Here is a 26,929-nt window from a genome sequence, read left to right as displayed (position 1 = left end):
CAAATTCCACCATCTGCCACAGCAGGATTCGAATCGAGGTACCCAGAATGTGATTTGTCTCTCTGGATTAACAGTCTAGCGACAATACCATGAGGCCATCGCCTCCACAGAGATGGATAATTTATACATCCCTAACACAAAAGACTGAGTTAACTCAGTTGAGACTTTGTTTAATCAAGCCCAAATGCTCTTCAATGGTGAATTTGTTAGAACTCCACTTAAAATCGGGAACTTCTGAACTTAAACTGCACAATTCAGTTATTGCTAATAAATTACAAATAAAGTTAGGTTTGTCCAAAGCGTTAAGACTTTCTTACCCACAGACCACCTGTATTCAGTTCAGTGGATCTACATTCTGGCCAACACTTAGCATTCAATCAATATCACAAAGTAAGTGGTCATTTTTACAGTTCTGTTTGTGAAAGCCTTCTGCGCATATATTTGTTGCTGTGTTTCCGACATTACAAACATACTTCGAAAAATTACTTCATTGGTTATACAGTGCTTTTAGTTGCTTAGTGGCTGTGGAAGCTGAAATATGAACCAAAGTTCTTTGTTCTTGTTTTTCATTTAATGTCACAGATGTTGTCTGTTACTCCTAATTATACATTATTTCAAGTATTTTTAGCCTACATGAATGCATCTAAATAGATATAAACACATAGATATATTTGCCTAGAATCCAGAATTTACTTTGGTACCTTTTGGAGTCGCAATGATCTGACAGTGACACAGAACCAGAGTCCTATTATCAATCTACTTAACTGATGAGTGAAAAAGTTCAGTCATTTTTGGATGGTCCCAGTAGGTACTCTGAGTCTGGTGGCTAGATAGAGGATGCACAGAACATAGAAGCTTCCACTATAAAACTCTGAAAACATTTCTTATCACAAATATTATCTATTAATATATGAGATTCAATGGCAAGCCATTCAGAACTGAAATCAGGAAGCACAGTCAAGATCTCAAACACTGTCTCGTAAAAGGATGTGGGTGCCGGATCAATAAGAATGTGTGTGACTGAAATTATTTTTGACAGCTAAGGGTATGAAGGGATATCGGAGAAAGGGAGGTAAACAGGCTGAAAACAAAAGATGCTGGAGAACACAGTTGGTCAGGGAGCAGCCATGGAGAGAAAGCAAGCTAATGTTTCAGTCGACATGATTTTTCAGCAGGCAAATCGAGTTGAAGTTCAGACTAGCCGTGGTTTAACTGAATGGTTTATGCACATAACAGCAAAACCTGTCTGCTTCTGCACCCATTTAGAATGGTTCCTTCGATTTTATGTGATGATGGGAACTGCAGATGCTGGAGAATCCAAGATAATAAAATGTGAGGCTGGATGAACACAGCAGGCCCAGCAGCATCTCAGGAGCACAAAAGCTGACGTTTCGGGCCTAGACACTTTATCAGAGAGAAGGGTCTAGGCCCGAAACGTCAGCTTTTGTGCTCCTGAGATGCTGCTGGGCCTGCTGTGTTCATCCAGCCTCACATTTTATTACCTTCGATTTTATGTACTGTTCTTCCAACCAAACTTAACCACTTAACAATTTTCTGTATTACATTTAATCTACTACATTAACTGGTGCCTCTCCTCACCTTCACCTCCAACTTGCAGTCTCTCTCCACTCCCAAACCTCTGGGTTGTGCCCTCTCCTGCTTCTCAATCTCCAAGTAACAGCCTCTTTTCCTTCCCTCCGTGACCTCAGGGTTGCAGTCTCTGCATCCTCACCTCCTGCTGCTGTTCAACAATAAATAGAACATAGAACACAGAACATTACAGCACAGTACAGGCCCTTCGGCCCTTGATGTTGTGCCGACCTGTCATACCGATCTCAAGCCCATCTAACCTACACTATTCCATGTACATCCATATGCTTATCCAATGACAACTTCAATGTACCTTCAATGAATCTACTACCGTTGCAAGCAAAGCGTTCTATTCCCTCAGTAAAGAAACTACCTCTGACATCTGTCCTGTATCTTTCACCCCTCAATTTAAAGCTATGCCCTGTCGTGCTCGCCGTCACCATCCCAGGAAAAAGGCTCTCCCGATCCACCCTATCTAACCCTCTGGTTATTTTAGACGTTTCAATTAAGTCACCTCTCAACCTTCTTCTCTCTAATGAAAACAGCCTCAAGTCCCTCAGCCTTTCCTCGTAAGACCTTCCCTCCATACCAGGCAACATCCTAGTAAATCTCCTCTGCACCCTTTCCAAAGCTTCCACATCCTTCTTCGAATGCGGTGACCAGAACTGTACACAATACTTCAAGTGCGGCCGCACCAGAGTTTTGTACAGCTTCAGCAGAACCTCTTGGTTCTGGAATTCGATCCCTCTATTATTAAAAGCTAAAACACTGTATGCCTTCTGAACAGCCCTGTCAACCTGGGTGGCAGCTTCAAGGATCTGTGTACATGGTACAATTTTATTTCATGTCATTTATCTAATATTTGATATTATAGCAGCTCTAAGTAGAGCTGAAGACTAAAAATGGCAGGAGATCCCAGACCCGTGTTATGCTGCTCTTGCTCAATGTGGGAGCTCAGGGACGTGGCTGATGTCCGTGACTCCGTCACGTGCAGGAAGTGTGTCCAGCTGCAGCTCTCGTTAGACCGCATGACGGCTCTGGAGCTGTGGATGGTCTCAGTTTGGAGCATCCGTGATAGCACGTTCAGCAAATTGGTCACATCGCTGATTAGGATAGCTGAGTGATAAAGGGAATGGGTGACCTAAAGGCAGCAAAAAAAGCAGGAAGGCAGTGGTGTCCCCTGTGGTCATCTCCCTCCAAAACAGGAAGGGCAGGAAAAAGAGTGGAAGGGCTATAGCCACAGGGGATTCTATTGTCAGGGGAGGAGATAGGCGGTTCTATGGTCAAAAACATGGTATGTTGCCTCCCAGGTCCACCGGTCAGAGATGTGTCAGATCGACTGCAGGACATTCCGAAGGGGGAAGGTGAACAACCAGCTGTCATGGTGCATATAGGCACCAATGATATTGGTTAAAAAAAAACACAATGAGGTTCTACAAGCAGAATTTAGGGAGTTAGGCGCCAAGTTAAAAAGTAGGACCTCAGGAGGTAGTAGTCTCAGGATTGCTACCAGTGCCACATGCTAGTCAGAGTAGAAATGAAGAAATAGGCAGGATAAATAAGTGCTTGAGAGATGGTGCAGGAGGGAGGGGTTCAGATTTTTGGGACATTGGGACCGGTTCTCGGGAAGGTGGGACTATTACAAATCGGACCATCTACACCTGGAGCCAATGTCCTCGGGGCTGCTTTTGCTAACGCTGTTGGGGAGGATTTAAACTAATGTGGCAGGGAGATGGGAGCCAAATGCAGAGGTTAGTGGGCAGTAACAAGAGAATAACTACAGCCTGTAAGGAACTAGATAATGAAGAAAGTGTGACGAAGAGGAAGAGTAGACAGAGAGTAGATGATGAACACAGACGGACAGGTGGTTTGAGGAGCATTTGTTTTACTGCAAGAAGTGTGTAGTGAGCTATCAATGCAAGGTAGCTCAACTGTGGGGTCCTTACCAAAGTTATCTCAAAACTGAACAAGTTGAACTGCTGGGACAGGACAGATTTAGCAAATATCACGTGTGGCACAGCACAATTTTTGACAAAAAATCTGAATTCTCAGATAAAGATGCATGAAAACTGATGCTATCATAAATCAGGAACTATATTCAGAATTTTCATAAAGCTCAATGATAAACTGTATTCATCAAGAACTACAGTAATATTTCTATTTTATTATCTACAATCTGATTTAACTATTTCACAAACAATGAAAATGCATATTTTTTCACATTTTTCATTTCAGTGGTTCAGCCAATTATCTTCTAACCACCACCTTTATCAGGCCGGAAAGCCATGACTAGGGGAGTGCCACAGGGATCAGTCCTAGGACTACCATTATTTACTATCTACATTCATAACTTAGAGGAGGGGACAAGGCATTAATCCATCCAAATTTGCTGACTCTACAAAAATAGAGTAAGGGAATGTTGTCAAAAGGACAAAGAATCTGCAAGGGGATAGACAGGTCGAGCAAGTCAGAAAAAAGTTGGCAGAGAGAGTTTAATGTAGGAAAGTACACTTTGGTAGGAAGAATCAAAAGATAGGCTCTTACTTGAAGAGAGGGAGACTCTAAACAATGCAGAGTCGGGGACTTGGATACTCTAGTCAATGAAACACATACCAGCATGCAGGTGATTGATTGATTTATTGCTGTCACATGTACTGATATACTGTGAAAAGTGTTGATTTGCATGCTGTATAGGCAAATCATACCGTACAAAGTGCAGAATACAGTGTTACAGCCACAGAGAAGATGCTGAGAGAGAGAGATCAGAATTAACATTTGAGAGGTCCGTTCACAAGTCACAACAGGAAAGACGCTGTTCTTAAATCTATTTGTACGCTTATTCAAACTGATATCCTCTGCCCGACAGAAGAGGACGGAAGAGAGTATAACCAGAGTGAGGGGGTATTTTGTTATGTTGGTTGCTTTCCCAAGGCAGTGGCAAGTGTAGATGGAGTCGATGGATGGAAGGCTAGTTTGTGTGATGCATTGGGCTGTGCTCATGATTCTCTTTAGCTTCTTGCAGTCTTGGGAACAGCAACTGCCATACCACACAGTGATGCATCCAGATAGGATGCATCTACAAAAATAGGTAGTGTCCTCATGGACATGCTGAATTTCCTTAGCCTCCTTCACCATCATGTCGACATGGGTAGACCAGGACAGATTGTTGGTGAGCAACATTCCCAGGAACTTGACACTGTCAACCACCTCCACCTCAGCACCATTGCTGCAGACAGAAGCTTCCTGAAATCAATGACCAGCTCCTTCATTTTGCTTATGTTGATGGACAGATTGTTATCTTTCCATCATGCCAGCAAGCACTCAATTTCTTTTCCTGTAATCTGACTTATTTTTGTTTGAGGTCTGACCTACAATGGAAGCGTCATCAGCAAACTTGTAAATGGAGTTGGGGCCACACAGTCATGATTGCATAAGGAGTATAGAGTAGGGGCCTGAGAACACAGCTTTGCTGGGCACCGGTGTTGAGGCTTACGGTGGAGGAAGTGTTGTCACCTATCCTTACTGATTGCGGTCTCTGGGTCAGGAAGTCGAGAATCCTGTTACAGAGAAGGATGCTGAGGCCGAGATCTCAGAGTTCAGACAGGAGTTTGTTTGGAATTACAGTGTGGAAGGTGGAGCTCTGATCAATAAGTCACAGCCTGATGTAGGTATCCTTGTTGTCCAGACATTCCAGAGATGACTGTCAGGCCGGGGAGACAGTATCAGCTGTAGACCTGTTGCAGTGGTAGGTGAATTGCAAAGGATCAAAGCACTTTGGTAGGTTGGAGTTGATGTGAGCCATGACGATGGTGATGCAAGTAATTAAGAAGGCAAACGGATTTTTGGCCTTTATTGGAAGGAGGTTTCAGTTCAAAAATGGGGAATTTTTTTGCAACTGATCAGGCAATCGAGGAGGTCACACTTGGAGAAATACAAGAAAGGATACACAGCCGTGGGAAGCAGTTCAAAAGAGATTCACTGGGCTGATTCATCGGATCATGATTTATCAAGAATGGTAACACAGAAGGTCTTTATTCATTCAAGTTTAGAAGAATGAGGGGTGATCTTAATGAAACACAAACTTTTGAGGGGGCTTGACAGGCTAGATGTGAAGACAATGTTTCCGTTAGTGTGGAAATCTCAAACTCAGCGACATAGTTCCAGAAGAAGGGAACATTTATTGAAACCTGAGATGCAAAGGAATTTCTTCTCTCAGCAGGTAGTGATTGTTTGGAATACAAGAGAATTGTGAAAGGTAGATCACTGAAAGTATTTAAAGAAGGTGGTCGATAAGATTTTTGAAATAGAGAAGTTGAGGGCTCTGAGAAGCTGGTATGGAAGAGGAGTTGAGTCCTGGGCAGGTCAGCCATGTTCTTATAGGATGGTGAGGCAGGGTCGAGAGGGAGAACATCCAGATCCTGGTGCTATTTCTTATGTTTTTGTCTGCTTTCTAGAACCGATAAGGAGTTGTATTGAGCTACATGGCCAAGACAGCTACTGACACAGAACAAGACTGAAATAATTTGGTCAATAAAACATTTCATGAGGCTTTATGGGATAAAGGAAATTTTCAAATACTACTTTGCTGACTTCAGTCAAAATCTGCTCAATTGAAAGAAATACTTGCAGTTCATACAATTTTATGTCATTCTTCCCTTCAATGCATCAAGTATATCTTTGTTGTAATTCATTAAAGTTTGTCTTTCTCAGAGACTTAAAATATATGAAACAATACATAATACTGAAGTGTTAAAGCAGTTATCACAATGGTCTAATTCCAAATTCTTTTAGACGGATCGGGAAAAATATCTGCTCCCTGTAGCTTCATCTGGAATACATTCAAATTGTTCCAGTCCTGAACCATTTCAGACTGTGGTTTGGATGCTCACATCTCTCACTATTTGGATTTTGTTTTGCGATTACATTCTAAAGTGCAGACTGCAGACCAGAACATTGTATTTTTAAAAGAGAAATATTATAACATTGAATAACTTCACAAACCATGATAATAAAATATTAATTGCTTGCTTCAATTGAAAGGGTTCTTTATCTTGATCATATGTTTGAAGCCAAATCATTTGTACATGCTTTCTACAACAGATTGGCTGGCTTTGAAAATGTTTTCACTGTTACCTGTATCAATTTCCACCTCATATTTAGGTCATCAAGCTGGTGAGAAATCTTTGGAGATAAAGAGACATCAAAGAGGTAACTGACTGGCCAGATCATTTAATATTTTGACTTCTTGTCTCACTGGGGCAATTTCTTCTTTAAAAGCCTAATGCAGAGGAAGTATACAAAATCTGAGAAACATCCTGAAATTAATGATTAAATGTTAATAAGAAATTAAGTTAAAACTAACATCCTAATATTAAATACAAAATACAAAAGCATCTGCTGGAAATGACATTCAATTAATAAAGATCTCGAGTTAAAAGTAACAGTGACGATGAAACTATCATAAATTGTTGGAACAGAAAACTGAATTCACTAATATATTCTTCAGGGAAGGGAATCTGCTTTCCTTAGCAATTCTGGTATGTGACTTCAAATTCCTGGACGGGAGACGAATGTTAGCCTTGCCAGCAGTGCCATCATCCTGTGCAAGAATGCTTTAAAAAAAAAGTGGATTTAATAAATGTAGAAGTAAGTAACAAAACAGGACAAATCAACTCAACAAGGCTTTGAAGGATACTTCTACTTAGTCCTGTTCTTCTTTCTTACGTTATGCTATCTGTATGCAGAACTGTATGTGAACTTACAATTTGACACCTGCCTGATGCACAGCCCATATAAAGACATCCTGAGGCATCCCAAAACTCATTCTGTTAACCAGTTCCAATTCAAGCCATTCGGAAATCAACCTCTGAATGTCGGGTATGGGTTGCCTGAACAAGCATAAACTCTTCCCTTTTTATATATACCACCAAGCAAATACCAGACAATTAGGTTTAATGTGGAAAGGGTTTTAGGTTTTGGTTGGACAAATCAGGGCAGAACTTATACACTTAATGGGAAGGTCCTCGGCAGTGTCGCCAAACAAACTTGGGGTGCAGGTTCAGAGTTCCTTGAAAGTGGAGTTGCAGGTAGTGAAGAAGGTGTTTAATATGCCTGCTTTTCTTGGTCACAGCACTAAATATAGAAGTTGGGAAGTCACGTTGCAGCTGCAAAGGACATTGGTTCGGCCATTTTTGGAAAACTGCATTCAATTCAGGCTTCCTTGCTATAGGAAAGTTGTTGTGAAACTTGAAATGGTTCAGAAAAGATTTACAAGAACTTTGCCAGGGTTGGAGGCTTTGACTGAAGGGAGAGGCTACTTTCTCTGAAGTACCTGCTTCAAAATCTTCCCACCCCCAGTCTCATCTCATTTCCAGCCCGACTGATCCAGACTGATCACAAGGTAACAATGTGACCACCTCTGAATGGCACTTCTCACAAGACAGTCGAAAAAAGTCGCTCAGCCACATAATTTCTTTTTCTGGCAATAGGAGTTTCAAGTGCAATAAATTACAAAGAACTAATGAAAAGAAAACCATGCTGCCGTTTGACTCTTCAGAAATATGACAAATCCCAAATTTCCATTCTTAAATCTTGGTAAAAATGGAGTGATGAAAATCACCTGCACACAACAGGGTGGCCTGCTCTTGAATCCATTGTATTTACGTAGCTGATCTTGTTCAGTTTCTGGTCAATACTAACACCCGTGATGTTGATGGTGGGGGATTTAGCGATGCTAACAGCATTAAATGTCAAGAGATGATGGCTAAATTCTCCCTTGTTGGAGATGGCCATTGCTTGGCACTTGTGTGGTGCAAATGTTACCTCGCACTGTATCAGCCTCAGCCTGGTTAATATATTGGTCTTGCTGCATTTGAATATGGGCTACTTTATTATCTAAGGAGTTGGAAATGGTACTGAATATTGTGCAGTCATCAGCAAACATCCCCACTTCTGATTTTATAGAGGGGAGCTGAAGCAGCACAGATGTTTGGGCCTTGGACGCTGCCCTGAGGAACTCCTACAGAGACGTCCTGGAGGTGAGATGACTATGTCTAACAACCATAAACCTTTTCCTTTGTGCCTGGTGTGACTCCAACTAATAGAGGCCTTTTCCCTGCCTTACAAGAATCTAAATCCACCTTAAAATATTCAATGACCCCAACTCTGTCATCTTGTGAGGCAGCTAGTTCCAATGTCATACAAATATCAGAGAAAAAATGCTCTGCTCATCTGTCCTTAAGTGGCAAATTCAAATTTCGCCCAAGTGTCCCTAGCTCTGCGCTCGCCAAAGTATACGAAAAATCTTTCTACATATTCTTCGTGAAGACCATTCAGAATCAAGTATGCTTGAAGGAAATCACCTCCTTCGTCTTCTCAACTTCAGCAAAAAAGAGCCCAGTCCTTCTAAGGTAACAAAGTGTGGAGCTGGATGAACACAGCAGGCCAAGCAGCATCTCAGGAGCACAAAAGCTGATGTTTCGGGCCTAGACCCTTCATCAGAGAGGGGGATGGGGAGAGGGAACTGGAATAAATAGGGAGAGAGGGGGAGGCGGACCGAAGAGGGAGAGAAAAGAAGATAGGTAGAGAGGAGAGTATAGGTGAGGAGGTCCTTCTAATCCTTCCCAGTCCTTCTAATCTTACTTCATAAGACAACCCATTAATTGCAAGTATTGTTCTAGTAAACCTAAATCTGAACTGCCTCCTTAAATGAGGCAACTTATATTATATGCAATAATTGAGGTATGACTTCAATGCTATGTATAACTGTGGCATAAAATCCTGACTTGTACGTTCATTTCCTCTTGTAATAACATATAGCATCCATTAGCATCCTTAATCATTTGCAGTTAATCAGAAAGCTGGGAAAACACCAGATAACATGACAGTCCGAACAGAATGCATTTTCCAATGCTTTAAATATATAGTCATGTGTGTCTCAATGAATAAAAATCCTCCTCATTTTACCCCAATTAAATCTCATAATAAAGGGAGTATGTCTGAAAGTAGTCTCATCCGAAGGAAAACAGACTTGCTCCAGGAAAGCTGCTAAAATATATCAAGAAAAATATATATGAAATGATTCTAGAAATTTCTGCAACACAAAGATCAAAGTAAACAATAGTTTGATGAACACACTTTTAAGTGTTGCACTTACACATCACATTTTGCAAAACAAACCACACTGATTTACTACTTTAAAAAAGAATGTTGAAAGCCTTCATTATGCAGCACTGCAGTGAACTGAAAAGGTGTAGACTCTTAACCTGCAAAGAAAGTATGTGCAGAAGTTAAAACAAACAAAAAAAAGCCACTCCTGTCCTAAAAAGACAATATTATATTACAAGAAGGCAGGGAAGTTGGAGAATGCAGCATCATGCTACCTGCAGAGATCAAGTTTTGTCTGTGTCATAAAAAACAAAAGAACTGTGGGCACTGTAAATCAGGAACAAAAGCAGAAGTTGCTGGAAAAGCTCAACAGGTCTGGCAGCATCAGTGAAGAGTGAGTTCTGAGGAAGGGTCACAGGACCCGAAACGTTATCTCTGCCATTGTCTATGTCATAGTGAGTTATGTCTATTGCTTCAGCAAAATCCAACCAACTTTGAATGAAAATCAATGCTTAAGAAATATCCAAAACATCTGCTGTACCCGTTGTGGCTTCCTCTACATTGGGGAAACGATGCGGAGGCTTGGGGACCGCTCTACAGAACACCTACGCTCAGTTTGCAATAAACAACTGCACCTCCCAGTCATGAACCATTTCAACTCCCCCTCCCAATCCTTAGAGGACTTGCGCATCCTGGGCCTCCTGCAGTGCCATAACGATGCCACCCGAAGGTGGCAGGAACAGCAACTCATAGTCCGCTTGGGAACCCTGCAGCCCAATGGTATCAATGTGGATTTCACAAGCTTCAAAATCTCCCGTCCTCCCAGTGCATCCCAAAACCAGCCCAGCTCGTCCCCGCCTCCCTAAGCTATTCTTCCTCTCACCTATCCCACCATCCCACCTCATGCCGCACCCCCATTTCCTACTTACTAACCTCATCCCGCTCCCTTGACCGGTCCGGCCTCCCCAGACTGACCTAACCCCTCCCTACCTCCCCACCCATGCTCTCCTCTCCACCTATCTTCTCCTCCATCCATCTTCCATCCGCCTCCCCCTCTCTCCCTATTTATTTCAGAACCCTCTCTCCCTCCCACTTTTCTGATGAAGGGGCGAGGCCCAAAACGTCAGCTTTGGTGCTCCTGAGATGCTGCTTGGCCTGCTGTCTTCATCCAGCTCCACACGTTGTTATCTCGCATTCTCCAGCATCTGCAGTTACCATTATCTCTCCAAAATAAAGGCTGATGTCTTTCAAAACCCAATCTCAGATTTTGCAGATAGTCCTTAGCCTGAAAAAAATCCCAAATATGTATGAAGAAGAAAACTGGAGGTGGAACCATTCAAAAAATTTTCATTGGCACAACAAATGTTCAAACTGTAAAAGCAGGTTAAGCACCTGTAAATGAGGAAACTGTACTCTAACTTTATACAGTCACTTACAGCTAACAAATGCAAGAAGCCAATATCCATTTCTTTCTGGATTACCAATTTTGCTGTTGGGAAAATAGGCCTAGACCTAGCAATGTAAATTCAAACAAGATAGCACCCTCTCAGAGCTCAACACTCACAGTCGTAGAGTTCTGTTTTCACAGGTTGGAGTATAATAGGATAAACTGCAATACACCAAATCTGCTTTGGCACTTCTTCCTTCCATAAAACTGCTTTTAGTAGATGCACACAGAATTCATTTTATACACATTTAAAAATTTCTAAGTTCAAGAGGCCAGTTCCAGCACTTTGACTTCCATCTTATCATCATCACAACAGAACAAAATAAAGACTCACTCTTTGTAAGTTAATACAATGTGAGGCTGGATGAACACAGCAGGCCAAGCAGCATCTCAGGAGCACAAAAGCTGACGTTTCGGGCCTAGACCCTTCATCAGAGAGCTCTGATGAATGGTCTAGGCCCGAAATGTCAGCTTTTGTGCTCCTGAGATGCTGCTTGGCCTGCTGTGTTCATCCAGCCTCACATTGTATTATCTTGGAATTCTCCAGCATCTGCAGTTCCCATTATCTCCTCACTCTTTCTAAGTCACGTTTTCAATTTTTAGTGACAAGGTAAAGTGCTAGAACTGCTCACTTGGTGTTAAAATCTCTTAAGTATGTACCTATATATTTCAATTCTGTGAAATATGTGGAACGAGTTCAAGAAAAGGATTAATTTTGTTGCTCTGGGAGAGAGCTTGTACAGATAAAATAGGTTGAATGGCCTCCTCCCATGCTAAAAATGTCCATAACTGTTCTTGGCCCTGCTGAATTAAAGTGGGCATCCTTTCATTATGACTGTGAGACGCAGCATGTTACGATAGATGGCATAATGGAGAAATCCTTTGTTATTAATGAATTTTTCAGCACGAGGCATCCTTCCGAAGTCAAATGTTTGACATATACCTGTTGCACTGACTTGGTTCCAAACACTTATAATGTGGAGGTGCTGGTGTTGGACGAGGATAGACAAAGTCAGAAGTCACATGGCATCAGGTTATAATCTGACAGGCTTATTTGAAATCACACAAGCTTTTGGAATGCAGTCCCTTCATCAGGTGCGGTCAGAGAGGAAAACACACAGGCACACAATTTATAAGCAGACAGATCAAAAGATCATACAACTGGTGTGAGTGGAGTGTCAGATAATAAGTCTTCATCCAGGATGTTTGTTTATTTGCAGACATTTTGTTGAAGAAGCACACAATTTGTAGTTACAGTCAGTCAGTGTGGCATCTTATAAATTCTTGCTTTTGAAATAAAGGTTAAAACTCTAAGACAGATTCTGAACACAAGCCTCTAAACTACAAGTCAGAGTCTGACCTGAGATGTCACCTTTTGTACATTCCTGTTGCGCTGCCTGATTATCATGACAGCACAGCACTGACATTGACTTTATAAACACTTTACTTGCCTCTGACACTCTTGGTCACCTGTATAGAGTTATTATCTGACATTCCACTCAGGCCAATTTTATGATTTTTGATCTCTCTGCTGATAAGCTGTGTGTCTCTGTGGTCACCTCACTAACTGCACCTGATGAAGGGGCTGCACTCCAAAAGCTTGTGTGATTTGAAATGAAGCTGGTGTCATGTGACTTCTGACTTCAAACAGTTATAGAATCCTACCATGACTTGACAATAAGCCTACATCTTAAAATTTATAAAATGAGAAGTATGTCGAACCTTGAGCCTTTAAAAAAGGAAATATTACAACCATAGTATAGTCAGACAGTAAAGACAGAAGGAATGATTTAAATCGATTGTGTCTGACACCACACAATTAATCCCCCTGATGGAAGAAAGGTTGGATGTGTTCTCTTTCTTCAGGAACATCCAGCTAATACCACCTTACTGCTGCTTGTTTTATTCATCTGGAGTTCCATCTAATTCCTTTCAGTCTTGGTCAAACCTTCATGTAATTTATTTAAATTTTCAATAAAATAAATTTAACTTTATATTCCACAATTTTAACATTTCCTTTTAAGGTTTGAATGGTTCACTTAGTACACTGCACAGGTTTTGGAAATAATTGGATAACATGTTGGAAAAATCAAGATATATTGACAAGTAAACAAATGGCTAACTTCTGCTTTCTTGTCAGTCATGCCCTTTGAACAGAACATAAAGTTGCGGAACTATGTAGAGACAACAATTTAAAACTGGGAAGACCACTGCTTGTGGTCCCCACACCAATCTCTATTCACTACCTACTGACTGCATTACTCCCCCTTGGCAACAATGTAATGTTACGCTTGTCTCAGCACAACCTTGGCATCTTGTTTATCCCATGATGGACGTCCGACCACACATTCATGCAATCCCTAAAGCTGTCTCTTGTCTTACCTCATTTGCAGTGAAACCTTCAACTCGAACTACTTCACTTCCGGACCTCTCAATTCCAATGCATTCCCTGCTAGAGTCCCACATTTGCCCATTGAACACTTGAGGTCGTCTAAAACTCCACTGCCTGAGTCTCATCTTGAACCAAATCCTATTCTCTGTACTTTCTACCTAACTGATAGTATTAACAGTAATTTTATTAAATTCTCATTTTTGTTTCCAAATTGTTCCTTGGCTATGCCTATCGCTATTTGGGTAATCTCCACCAGTCCAACCATACTTCAGGATATCTGCACTCGTCTAATTATGTCCTCTTGCCCGCTCTTGATTTTAAATGGCCCACTACTGGTTGCCAAACATTTAATTGTGTAGGCGTCAAACCCAACAAGAGACTTCCTCCACCTCTTAGCCTCTGTACATTTCCTCTTTTCAGGCATTTTTTAAAAGAATCCTCTTTGATCAAGCTCTTGATCATCAGAACTGAGAACTTAATAAGGCTCAGTTGTATTCTGGGATCGTTCATACTCATTCCGGATGCCTTTAAAAGTTTCCATCCATTAAAGAGATTATGTAAGTGGTTGAAGTCATTGCACAGAAGAGGGGGACGAATTGGGGAGTTATTTCAAAGAGCTATGATATGCCAGAAGACCTCCTTCCACACGCCAACTCTGATTCTACAAAAACAAAAATGATTTTCAGACTTGGGAAGATCCTTCAAAAATGTCACAAGTAACCAGCTTTTGGGCAGAGTAGAGTTGCTGAGATGATAGACCAGGATTGAGGGGTACCAGTAGTGATAATATACTGAACACAATCAAATTTTGAGGTTGTAGAATGATGTGGTCTTCAGCATTTTTGAAACTTTGACCATGTTCCTTCCTCTTCACAAAACAAGTCAAATAGCGGCAGCACAATGTTGCATGGCCACTCAAGCCTGCTCCACTGTTGATGATGATTGTGGCTGGTCTTCCACATCAATTAAACTTTTGCTCATATCTCATCCTCTTTTCAAAACATTGATCTATTCACGTGTAGTATCCCTCTCGCTAATTTCATGAGAATTCATTCCAATCACTGAACTCCTAACGCTGACCCACCCCAGATCAAAAAATTCAGCTGAGATCAGGAACTGATCTAGCTTGTATGGCTGAGCTGGCTTTTAAAAAGTTTGCCAGTGAGAAACATTCATTCAAAAAAATAGAATTGCATGGATTGCTCTCCAATCCTATACTCTATTCAAATTCAGTTGGCTGAACGGTTGGTTTGTGATGCAGAGTGATGCCCTGCAAGAGAGGGCTCAATTGCCACATCAGTGAGCTTACCAGAAATGATCTTCGCCTCAAACCCTCTACTTGCCCGAGGCATGGTGATCTTCAGGTTAAATCATCACCAGTTGTCTCTCTCTAAGGAGTGGCCAAATGGTGTGGTAAGGCTTTTCCCTTCATCCTGATAACATGGCAACAAGCAGATAACTCAGCTGATGACACTGACTAATAGAATCCTCAATTATACTAATATTAACGATGTGATATCATCAGAAGGCATGCTCAACTAAGTTTTAATTTGCAAATTAAGTTAACAACCATTCAATCAATATCACTGAAGTACTCATATTACTGATCGTCTCGATACAACATTGTGGTTACATCTGTTCATAAGTGAAGTGTAATGTAATTGCACTTACTGTGGTTTTATCCATGTGATCCTGCAATGAGCCAATAAGCAGGTCACTCACAGGTTGCCAATCAGTGCAGATCCCCTCAGCTGTTGTCACATGAGCCTCCACATCATCCAGAGCTTTCGGCAGTTCTTGAAGTTTCTCCAACACCTTTTCCACCTGTTTCTGTCAGTTGCTCGCATGGGTTTTCAATTGCTCCCAATTTTCCTTCACTTCTATTGACTGTTTGCGGACAGCTTTGGCAATTCTCTAGGCTCTCTCTTCCAGGGTAGGTTCTGGAAATATCAAGTGCAAATAACTTATCAACTATTCATGACTTGGATCAATGGAACTTAAGTTTTGTTTCTCAACCCCTTTCCTTAAAAAGGTCTCTCTGGGCTTTCTCCTGAAATTGGGATATATAGTATAAGACTAAAGATTTTATTCATTAAAAATTTATGACTACCAAGGAAACTTTAAACAAGGAAAAGGATTAGAGTGACTAAATGGGTAAAATTCTCAACAAAAGACATGAAAAATCCGTTCAGGATATCTTTCATAGCTATGAAACAAGCAACCAACATAAGCCAACTTTCATCTTTCAGGACTGGCAAGTTAGAATGATAAACTCTAAGTCTACCCTGCATAGTTAACTCGAGAACTCACTTAATGAGGTTGTTAAGAGATATAGGGATAACAAAGTGTGCAGCTGGATGAATACAGCAGGCCAAGCAGCATCTTAGGAGCACAAAAGCTTACATGTTGGGCCTAGACCCTTCATCAGAAAAGGGGGAGGGGAAGAGGGCTCTGAAATAAATAGGGAGAGAGGGGGAGGCGGATCGAAGATGGATAGAGGAGAAGATAGTTGGAGAGGAGACAGACAAGTTAAAGAGGTCGGCTGGAGCTAGTAGAGGTGAGTGTACGTGGGGAGGTAGGGAGGTGATAGGTCAGTCCAGGGAGGACGGACAGGTCAAGAGGTGAAGTTAGTAGGTAGGAAATGGGGGTGTGGCTTGAGGTGGGAAGAAGGGATAGGTGAGAAAAAGAACAGGTGAGGGAGGCGGGGACGAGTTGGGCTGGTTTTGGGATGCAGTCGGGGGAGGGGAGATTTTGAAGCTTGTGAAATCCACATTGATACCTTTGGGCTGCAGGGTTCCCAAGCAGAATACGAGTTGCTGTTCCTGCAACCTTTGGGTGGCATTGTTGTGGCATTGCAGGAGGCCCAGGATGGACATGTCGTCTTAGGAATAGGAGGGGAAGTTTGTTCGCGACTGGGAGGTGCAGTTGTTTGTTGTGAACCGAGCATAGGGACTGCTTTGCAGAACACCTAAGTCTCAGCTTGGTTTCCCCCATGTTGAGGAGGCTGCAATGGGTACAGCGGATGCAGTATGCCACATTTGTAGATGTGCAGTTTAACATCTGCTTGATGTGCAAAGTTTTCTTAGGGCCTGGATGGGGGTGAGGGAGGAGGTATGGGGGTACGTGTTGCACTTCCTGTGGTTGCAGGGAAAATGCCAGCTGTGGTGGGGTTGGAGGGGAGTGTGGAGTGGACAAGGGAGTCATGGAGAGAGTGGTCTCTCCAGAAAGTAGACAAGGGTCAGAGGAAAAATGTCTTTGGTGGTGAGGTCAGATTGCAATTGGTGGAAGTGTTGGAAGATGATGCGTTGTATCTGGAGGTTGGTAGGGTGGTATGTGAGGATGAGGGGGTTCTCTTTTGGTAGTTATTGCAGGGACGGGGTGTGAGGGATGAGTTGCAGGAAATGAGGGAGACACGGTCGAGGGCGTTCTTGACCACTGCGGGGGGTTGGGGGCGTGGGGAGGAGTTGCGGTCCTTGAAAAACGAGGACATCTGAGGTGTACGGGAATGGAATGCCTCATCCTGGGAGCAGATGCGGCGAAGGCGAAGGAATTGGGAATAGGGGATGGAATTTTTGCAGGAAGGTGGCTGGGAGCAGGTGTATCCTTGGTCGCTGTGGGAGTCGGTGGGCTTGAAATGGATATCGGTTTCTAGGTGGTGGCCTGAGATGGAGATAGAGGGGTCCAGGAAGGTGAGGGAGGTGTTGGAGATAGTCCAGGTGGACTTGAGGTTGGTGCCCGAGATGGAGACATATATAGCTCCATTCGTATTCACAAATCTCTGTTTCAAATCTAATCTTCTGAGTACGTAATTTTTCATTGTCAATTAATGTTGGAATGTTGATTGCACAGCAAAAGTGTTTCAAGAGACTGATTGGCCTCATACTGTTTCGCCAATTGTATTTGGCAAGCTGACGTTCAGCACTTCTGTAACAAGTCCAATCCCAGTAAGTGGAGCAAATGGCATGGTCAACATTTCAATATAAATACAAGAGAGAAAAATTAAGACAATGGCCTGAGTGTTTTGCCCGATTACAGTAGAGGCATTAACACATACTAGTTTACATTAATTTACCTCTGAATCTACCAAGAAATGAATTCTTTGACAATGTCATGACAACATTGAGACATTTGGCAAGCTCAGGGGCAAGGGGACTGGTTCAGAACTGTACACAGAAACGTAATGAAATGCCGAAACACTGTACGGTGAGAACGGTACTAAAAAGAAAATGGTACTATTTCATCTATATCAATCCATAGTTGGAATACACATGGTTTGAACCGGCACCAATGCAAAATTGAACAGCCATTGCGTGACATAGCATGTGTTCAGAATGAGGAAGAGATGAAGCTTAGTTAGGATTCATTTCACGAAAATGAATCTCAACTAACTAATCTAATTAAACAAGACAGTTTTACATACAGAACGCTGGTTTACATCAAAATCTGCACTGATTGACTTCCAGATAGTAAAATGAAAGCTGTTGATCTCAAACTTTGATTATAAACAGAACTGAAAGATGAAGTGACAATATTGGATTCAGGATTACAAACTGACATTGGTGATTAAGCAACTGATAGAGGCCATCCATGTAGTTAATCTTGAATTGGCAGCATTACAAGTGACCAGGACAATACCTGCTCTATAAAAATAAGAAACAGAAGACAACTAAGATACAAAAATGCGACATTCAATTAGAATTACAAAATACTTTAAGCAAACAATTTTATTTCATTCACATATATTATCTGCAATAATATCCATTTAATATTGGTTCTTCCAAACTGTTGCAGCATTTTGACATTAAAAGAATATTCCATCACAAGTATTGCTTGCAATAAAAATCCCAGCACGTTCTGAAATCCTTAGAATAAAAGTATTTCAATCCGATGGTGCTCCTGCATTATTCGTCAGTTCCCCACTCAATGGGTATGTTCTGATATGCAGGAAACTTCTATTGTTCGATATGGGGACGGGTATTTACTTGGCATTGTTCTAATGGAGGCAGCACTGACAGATTATAATTTTCTTCCTGTGGGCTCTGTAGTCCAGATTTTTCTCTCCTCCATTATATTGCATCAAAGATCAACAACATTCACCATTTCGTCAGTCTGAGAACCTACCATGTTAAAAAGTGACCAATTAAAGTGTTGCATTGCCTTCAATTTCGCAAGGACTGAGCTAATCTGCTGCTTACGACACTGATTGCAAAATTAAACCATGAATTGATAACAAAAACAGTGGGATTTTGTACTTTGCCTTGTGGCAAGTTTGGAAATAGAGGACATTTAATCAGGTGGAAGGATGGCACCACCTACAATTCTGATTAGAGCCAGATTAAATCCATGGTGAGAAGACTCGTACATAACTTCCCAACTTCATTGCGAGTTAAAGTCCCTAACTGAGCAACTGACGCACACATACATCATCCCACAACAACTGGTGGCAGGGGTGTCACCATTAAGAAATGTAACAGGCCTTCAAAGGCATTCAATGTGCAACATCGAGAAGGGGAAGCGGTGTGCTAATGGTGTTTCACTCAATCCTGGCCCGAGATTGAGCAATAATCATAGGTTTGTTGCCATGGTAACAGAGATCATCACCTCCCAAGTGACACTGCTGCTCAGTACACCTGCTGGGTTCTGATTAGCCAACAGCTCATGGCAAATGAAATCCCACCAGGTCTGCCGCTGGTCTATTAAGTGCCAGAGGGGAGAAAGATGTAGCTGCCAACGCATGGGAGGAGAAAGGTCAGGATGACATACCCCTTGAGGGCAGCGACCTGAGGCTGGTGTTCCCCTGAAGGGAAGATGGTTGGGGCAAGCCGTTCCCTCATCAGTTCTCGAGTCAATGACCTAGACCCTCATCGCTTCCACAGGATTCCATCCAGAGGCTAAATAGCTGCCTGTTCATCAGTGCATGCAACTTCTTCAACTCTGATTCACAGCTGGGCCTGCAGGTAAATCTGCAAAACCACTGTCCCAGAGTACAGTTTCTTTGCATAAAAGGCACATTTTCAAGCTAGGAAGTCAAGGTAAACCAATCTCTTCCAACATTTAGAACTTTTGATGTTGGAAATCAGTCAAGTACAAAGTCGCAGCTCATCAGGAACAAAAACAAAGTTGCTGGAATAGCTCACCAGGTCTGGCAACATCTGTGATGGAAAAAAAAACAGCGTTAACACTTCGGGTGCGGTTACCATTATGCCACTCATCAGGGATGTTTATTACTGGAATATTAATTGAGTAGAAACTAAACAAAATTGCATAAAAGGCAGGAGATGGAGAGTGGTGATGCAAGGAAGTTTTCCATCATGGAGACCTGTTGCCAGCGGTGTTCCACAGGGATCATTGCTCGGTCTGCTTTTGGTTGTCATTTATATCAATGATTTAGATGAGAATATAGAAGGCCTGGTTAGTAAGCTTGCAGATGATACCAAAATCGGTGGTACAGTCGACAGCGAAGAGGGGAAATGCCACTTTTGAGGAAAGGTCACCGGATCCGAAACGTTAACTTTGTTTTTTCCTTCAAAGATGCTGCCCGACTTCCTGAGCTTTTACAGCAACTTTGTTTTTGTTCATGATTTACAGCATCTGTAGTTCTTTCAGTAGTGAGGAAGGTGTTTCATTACTCAGACCTTTGAGGAGAAGAGTTGGAATGCCATGTTGAAGTTGTACAGGATATCAGTGAGGCCTCTTCTACACTGTTGTGTCCAATTCTGGTCGGTGTTCAAGGAAGGATATTATTAAGCTGGAGAGGGTTCAGAAAAGATTTACCAGGATGTTGCCAGAAATGGATGGTTTGAGATTTAAGGTGAGAATAGACTGGGGCTTTTTTCACTGGAACATAAGAGGTTGAGGGGTCACCCGATGAATGTTTATAAAATCATGAGGGGTCTAGATAAGGTGAATGCCAAATGTCTTTTCCCTACTGTGGAGGATTTCAAAACTAGGGGGCATATTTTTAAGATGAGAGGAGAAAGATTTAAAAAGGAAATGAGGGGCAACATTTTTACACAGAGGATTGTTCATCTGTGGAATGAACTTCCAGAGGAATTGGTGGATGTGGGTACAGTTTCACTATTTAAAAGACATCCAGATAAGTACATGAATAAGAAATGTTTGGAGGGATATGGCCGAGTGCAGGAGGCAGGCAGGACTACTTTAGTTTGAGATTATGGTCAGCACGGACTAGTTGGACTGAAAGGTCTGTTTCGTGTTGTATCACTCTATGACTCTATAAATACAATTTTATTTAAATGCTAGCGTTATCTTCTTTAGCATTGATCAAGGATAGGTTATGGACAAAATAGAGCTTTGTATTTAGTCTGATCTCAGCTGTTTAAGGAGACTGGTGAAGTCTTTCTTGTCAGAAAAGTGGCCTAAAAAAGTCATAAACAGGAAACAAATACAAGATTGGGTTGCCTCTTGAGGTTAACCACAGATCTATGTAAATGTCTGGCTCACATTCAGGAGGACTTTGCAATGTGTGACTTACTAATGTTTTATACCACTACAACAATCGAATATGATGGATTTGCTTTACAAGAAAAATGGTGAAGGGCTATTTTGTTTCACTTTGTAATTTACAACACACTATCAAGGTCATTGATGTATGACAATTGAATGAATCAAATTCCATTTTAGTTGAGGAATCGAGTGGTAATATCAGGTTTGGCCTTTGAAATGGCAAGAGTTATGATCCCAGTTGATGGTGATACTGGGCAATTCAGATCCCAGGGTGAGATAAATTTTTGTTCTCTTTACTGTGGTATTCAATGACTGAAAATGCTCACAAGTGGATGCCTATGTATATTTTTAACAGAAGAACACAGAAAATTATTAGATTAAAACTCACGTCTTGGCCTTCTCACTACACACGGTATAAATGTACAAATCAAACTTAAAACTTGCGCAACATTCCTCCAGTATAGAATCCAAGCTCACAAATAACATTATTATGTGAAGGCTGTTCAATATTGCTCTCCAGAGTGAGAAAAATGCTTTCATTTTCTATTAATGTTCTCTTATCGTTATTTTAATTTTACTTGGATGGATTTCATTTTAACAGCATTGAAACCTTCATTTTTTTTAGTTTTATGAATCACAGAAACCCAGTAAGCAGGTATTAAGGAAGGCAAATGGAATTTTGGCATTTGTTGCTCAAGAAAGAGAGTATAAAAATACAAAAGAAGGTTGCTGCAACTATGCAAGGCATTCGTGAGACCACACCTGGAGCCCTGTGTACAGTTCTGGTCTCCTTACTTAAGGAGAGATGTCATTGTATTGGAGGCAGTCCAGTGGAGGTTCACCAGGATGATTCCAGAGACGAGAACCTGTCTTAAGACAGACAGAGTAGTTTCGGCCTACATTCTCAGGTGTTCAGAAAGATGAGAAGGGATCTAATTGAGGGATATAAAATGTTCACGCAGATTGATAAAGTTGATATGGAAAGGATGGTTCCTCATGCGGGCAATAGAACAAGAGGTCACAGTTTTAGCATAAGGGGAAGAAGGTTTAAAGAGATAATGAAAAATTTCTATACTGGAAGGGTCATGAATCTCTGGAATTCACTCCCTGAGAGGGCATTGGAGGGCTGTGACATTGAGCAAATTTGAAGAGGAGATAGAACGATTTTTGAGTTCGTAATGGGTTCAAGAATTATGGAGAGCAGGTAGGAAACTGAAGTTGCAGCAGAGATAAGATCAACCACAATCATATCAAACAGCGGGGCTCGAGGAGCTGAATTGGCTTACTCCTCCTAGTACTTAAGTTCATTATCATTTTTGGTTTGGAGCTGTGAGCTGAGAGTGACCTTTGGACTGTGAGCAGCAGCTTATGTGAAAAAAGAAGAAACAATTTGATATTTGTTTCTGAGGCTAGGTCTGCAAGTTAATTGCAGGTCAATTCTTCTTCCAAGAAAACTCTATTGATGTGTCACTAACAAAGAGAAGCCAATATTGAACTGTCTTTAAATCAGAAGGATTGTCCCTGCAAAAGCTACAGGACAGAGGTTTGATTGCCAACTGGTTGTCCTCCCATTATCAACTAATTCTAAGTTAAGAGGTCGTCTGTTACAAGTAATAATTAAATATCCCCCAAAGCCTACTGAAAGGTATTTGCATAGCTCAGTGTTTTCAGAAACCAAGACAGAAGCTCAGAAATTACTGGAAACACTCAGCAAGTCTGGCAGCATCTATGGACAGAAGTTAGAATTAACGTTTCAGATCCTGTGACATTTGCTTAGAAATAAGGAATCCTGAGGAAGGGTAATCTGACCCAAAATGTTAACTCTGTTTTCTCTCCACAGATGCTGCCAAATCTGCTGGTCTTTTACAGCAACTTCTGTTTTTGTTTCTGATTTACAGCATCTGTAGATTGTTCAGATTTTAGCTTTAAGATACTATCTCATCTGACTGTGAGATTTTAGATGATGGACAAAAACAAAATTTCCAGAAAAGCTCAGCAGGTCTGGAAACGTCTGTGAAGGAAAAAAAGAGGTATGATGTCAGATCTGGTGACCCTTCCTCAGAACTGATCAAAGGAAGGGTCGCCAGATCTGAAATTTTACTTTTTCTCCTTCACAGATGCTGCTGGACCCGCTGAGCTTTTCCAGCAGCTTTGTTTTTGTTCCTGATTTACAGCATCCACAGTTCTATCCGTTTTAAAGACCATGCAGTCTGGTTAAGTAAACTGGCCAGTTACACTTGATTTATTTTTTTCCCTTTGATATATTCCTTAATTATATCTGTTTATCTGTCTTTCTGTCTTTGTTAGAATGGGGGCTAGAATCAAAGAAGATGATGTTTCAGTCATGGGCATTCATCAGAATACCTTTTTGCTTAACTTTTTTTAAAACATACTATATTATTAATAAATTGTAAAATCTTTTGTTTAAGCTATAAACCTGGTGTCTGGTATTGTTATGCACAAAGTCTGGCACTGACTTTTCAAAAAATCTGATGAGGAAATATTGGGATCAATTTTGAACGTCACCAAATGCTTCATATCAATGTGTTGCGAAGATAGTCAGGGAAGCTGATTTAATACGGCTGTGACTTCAGGTCATAAAATCAGTAATAACATACTTATATTAAATAAATAAAGACAGTCTATCACATTCTCTTACTAATCAAGTTCACTTTGATTGTGACATTAATTTCTCACGGTATTTGCACTTCATAAAGCAACCACATTGATATTGTCTCTAATTCAGATAAGTGGGCAAGGTAAGGGCACTGTGACAGTCAGCCAGTGTTACTCAGAGCAGCAGATGAGGGCTCTGTGACGGGCAGTCAGTGTTACTGAGAGGAGGGAGTGAGAGGCCTCTGACAGTCAGTCAGTGATTCTGAAAGGAGAGTGTGAGGGCCCTGAGATAGTCACTCAGTGTTACTGAGAGCAGCGGTTGAGGGCTCTGTGACGGGCCGTGTTACTGAGAGGAGCGGGTGAGGGCCTGTGACAGTGAGTCAGTGCAACTGAGAGGAGCAGGTGAGGGCGCTGTGATGGGCAGTGTTATTGAGAGGAGCGGGTGAGGGCACTGTGACAGTTAGGGAATGTTATTGAGAGGAGTGGGTGAGAGCCCTGTCCAGTCAGTCAATGTTACTGAAAGGAGCGGGTGAGAGCCCTGTGACAGTCAGTCAGTGTTACCGAGAGGAGGGCGTGAGGGCTCTGTACAGTCAGTCAATGTTACTGAGAGGAGCGGGTGAGGGCCCTGTGACAGTCAGTCAATGCTACAGAGGAGCGGGTCAAGGCCCTGTGACAGGCAGTGTTACTGAGAGGAGGAGGTGAGGGCCCTGTGACGGGCAGTTTTACTGAGAGGAGGGGGTGAGGGCCCTGTGACACAGTCAGTCAGTTTTACTGAGACGAGCCGGTGATGGCCCAGTGACAGTCAGAGAATGTTATTGAGAGGAGTGGGTGAGATAAGGCTCCCACTGAAAAGCATGCATACGAGCAGAGACCTGAGTGGGAACGCTGGTTTGTGTTCCCTCCAATTGAGCAGGCGGATGAGTAAATTAAAAGCAAAGATCAGTGTTCTGTTCAGTTAAGGTATGTCTAGAGTTAAGCTCTGACCCATGATTGGTGCATCCTACACTTCATGTCAAATGCTGAGTGCTCCTGCTGGTCTGCATGACCATGTGTACAGCAGGTGCCTCTTATTGGAGCAACTGGAGCCCAGGGTCTTGAGCAACAAGTGGGAGCATTTCAAAGCATTGGTGAGTCTGACAGGTTTGTTGATAAAAACCAAAAGAACTGCATATGCTGTAAATGACGAACAAAAACAATGTTGCTGGAAAAGCTCAGCAGGTGTGGCGACATATGTTGGAGGAGAAAACAGAGTTTAGGTTTCCGGTCCGGTGACCCTTCCCCAGAACTGATGGTGGCTGGGAAAACATCGGTTTCTATGCAGAAAATAGGGAGGAGGGTGGTGTAGGGAGTAAACAATAGGATAGAGCCCAAAGAGAGAGAAAGACAGGTGGATAGATAAAGGAGTTGCAAACATTCAGGCTGGGAAGGTGAACAGTTGTGAATGGGGACTGTTAGTCACTAACAACAGGGAATGTGTAGTGGCAGGCTGCGTGGTTACAAAGCCTGGTGTGTGGGGTGGCGGGGGTTGGGATATGGGAGAGTTTAGGCCCTAAAATTACAGACCTCAATATTGAGTCTGGAGGGCTGTCAGGTCCTCAAGTGGAAAATGAGGTGTTGTTCTTTCTGCTTCCGCTGGGCTTCACTGGAACACTGTAGCAAGCCGGAGACAGGGGTGTTGGCCAGGTTTGTTGATTGTATATGTTTCAGGGTGTTGTTTTGTGATTGAATGCAAGTTTTATGAGGAGAAACTAATAGGCAAAGTGTGTTTTCCATGCAGCAGAGGAGGCTGATCAACGTATACAAAATTATGAGAGGCATCGATTGATTGTGAGAACCAGTAAATGAGTTTAAGTCAGAGGGCATAGATTTCAGGTGAACTGTCAACTATTTCGAGGGGATCTGAGGCAAGTGTTTTCACCAAAAGTGATACAAACATGTAATATGCTGCCTGGCAAGGTGGAGAAGGCAGGTACTCTTGCAATATTTAAGAAGCAACAGATGAGCATTTAAAGGGCCAGGGTATGGTCGGTAATGACTCAGTGCAGGTAAATGGGATTAGTAGTTTGATGTTTGTTAGTTGGCATTGATGTTGATTAAGTGAGCCTGTTTCTGTACTGCATGACTTTATGAAGCAGGAGAGGAGATATCAGAGGTCCTGGCAAAGATTTTCAAGTCATTTCTGGCCACAGCTAAGGTACCAGAGGACCGCTAATACTCTCAGCAGAGAGATCTCGGTGTCCATGTACACAGATCCTTGAAAGTTGCCACCCAGGTTGACAGGGCTGTTCAGAAGGCATACAGTGTTTTAGCTTTTATTAATAGAGGAATTGAGTTCCGGAACCAAGAGGTTATGGTGAAGCTGTACAAAACTCTGGTGCGGCCGCACTTGGAGTATTGTGTACAGTTCTGGTCACCGCATTATAAGAAGGATGTGGAAGCTTTGGAAAGGGTGCAGAGGAGATTTACTAGGATGTTGCCTGGTATGGAGGGAAGGTCTTACGAGGAAAGGCTGAGGGACTTGAGGCTGTTTTCATTTGAGAGAAGAAGGTTGAGAGGTGACTTAATTGAAACATATAAGTAATCAGAGGGTTAGACAGGGTGGACAGGGAGAGCCTTTTTCCTAGGATGGTGACGGCGAGCATGAGTGGGCATAGCTTTAAATTGAGGGGTGAAAGATATAGGGCAGTTGTCAGAGGTAGTTTCTTCACTCAGAGAGTAGTAAGGGTATGGAACGCATTGCCTGCAGCGGTAGTACATTCGCCAACTTTAAGTACATTTAAGTCGTCATTGGGCAAGCATATTGACATACATGGAATAGTGTAGGTTAGATGGGCTTCAGATTGGTACGACACGTTGGCACAACATCGAGGGCCGAAGGGCCTGTTCTGTGCGGTAATGTTCGATGTCCTATAGATGTGTTGTCTTTGGGCTTTGTATTTTGACAAAAGGTTAAGTCATAACATGAGAGCCCACAGTGTTGGAGGTAGCCTATTAGCATGGATACAGATTGGCTCATAGGCAAGAAACAGCAATTGGAGATAAAGGGTTCTTTTTCAGTTTGGTGACCCATGACCAGTGGGGTTCTACAGGAATTGGCGGTGGGACTACAACTGTTTACAACATATATTAGTCATTTGAAGGAAGGAGGGTGGATCCTGACAAGTAGTTCAGAGGGGATAGATTTTGAGATGAATTCTAAGTTAAAATGTTTGAGTCAGCGAGTGAGTGGTGAGGAACCAAATGGCATGTAAGACAGAAGTGAGTTTGATATGGTTAAATAGAATGTATTTCATTAATGTGGGCAGTGTATA

The 26,929-nt window shown here is 42.0% G+C and overlaps 1 long non-coding RNA gene across 1 annotated transcript in view; it reads right to left on the bottom strand.

Moving 5' to 3' along the window:
- The window catches only part of LOC125450358 (uncharacterized), a 214,993-nt gene that overhangs the window by 98,165 nt on the left and 89,899 nt on the right, over positions 1–26,929 (bottom strand). Inside the window, exons 6-9 of the long non-coding RNA XR_009443932.1 lie at positions 15,207–15,475; positions 14,845–14,968; positions 10,912–10,981; positions 6,724–6,868 (exon numbers count right to left, since the gene is read on the bottom strand). This is a non-coding gene — a long non-coding RNA (uncharacterized LOC125450358). The remainder of the gene's footprint in view (positions 1–6,723; positions 6,869–10,911; positions 10,982–14,844; positions 14,969–15,206; positions 15,476–26,929) is intronic.

Source organism: Stegostoma tigrinum, unplaced genomic scaffold (assembly GCF_030684315.1).
Source record: "Stegostoma tigrinum isolate sSteTig4 unplaced genomic scaffold, sSteTig4.hap1 scaffold_188, whole genome shotgun sequence".
Taxonomy (NCBI): domain Eukaryota; kingdom Metazoa; phylum Chordata; class Chondrichthyes; order Orectolobiformes; family Stegostomatidae; genus Stegostoma; species Stegostoma tigrinum.
The sequence above is the reverse complement of the archived record's forward strand: the minus strand, read 5'-3'. Positions and strand labels throughout refer to the sequence as shown.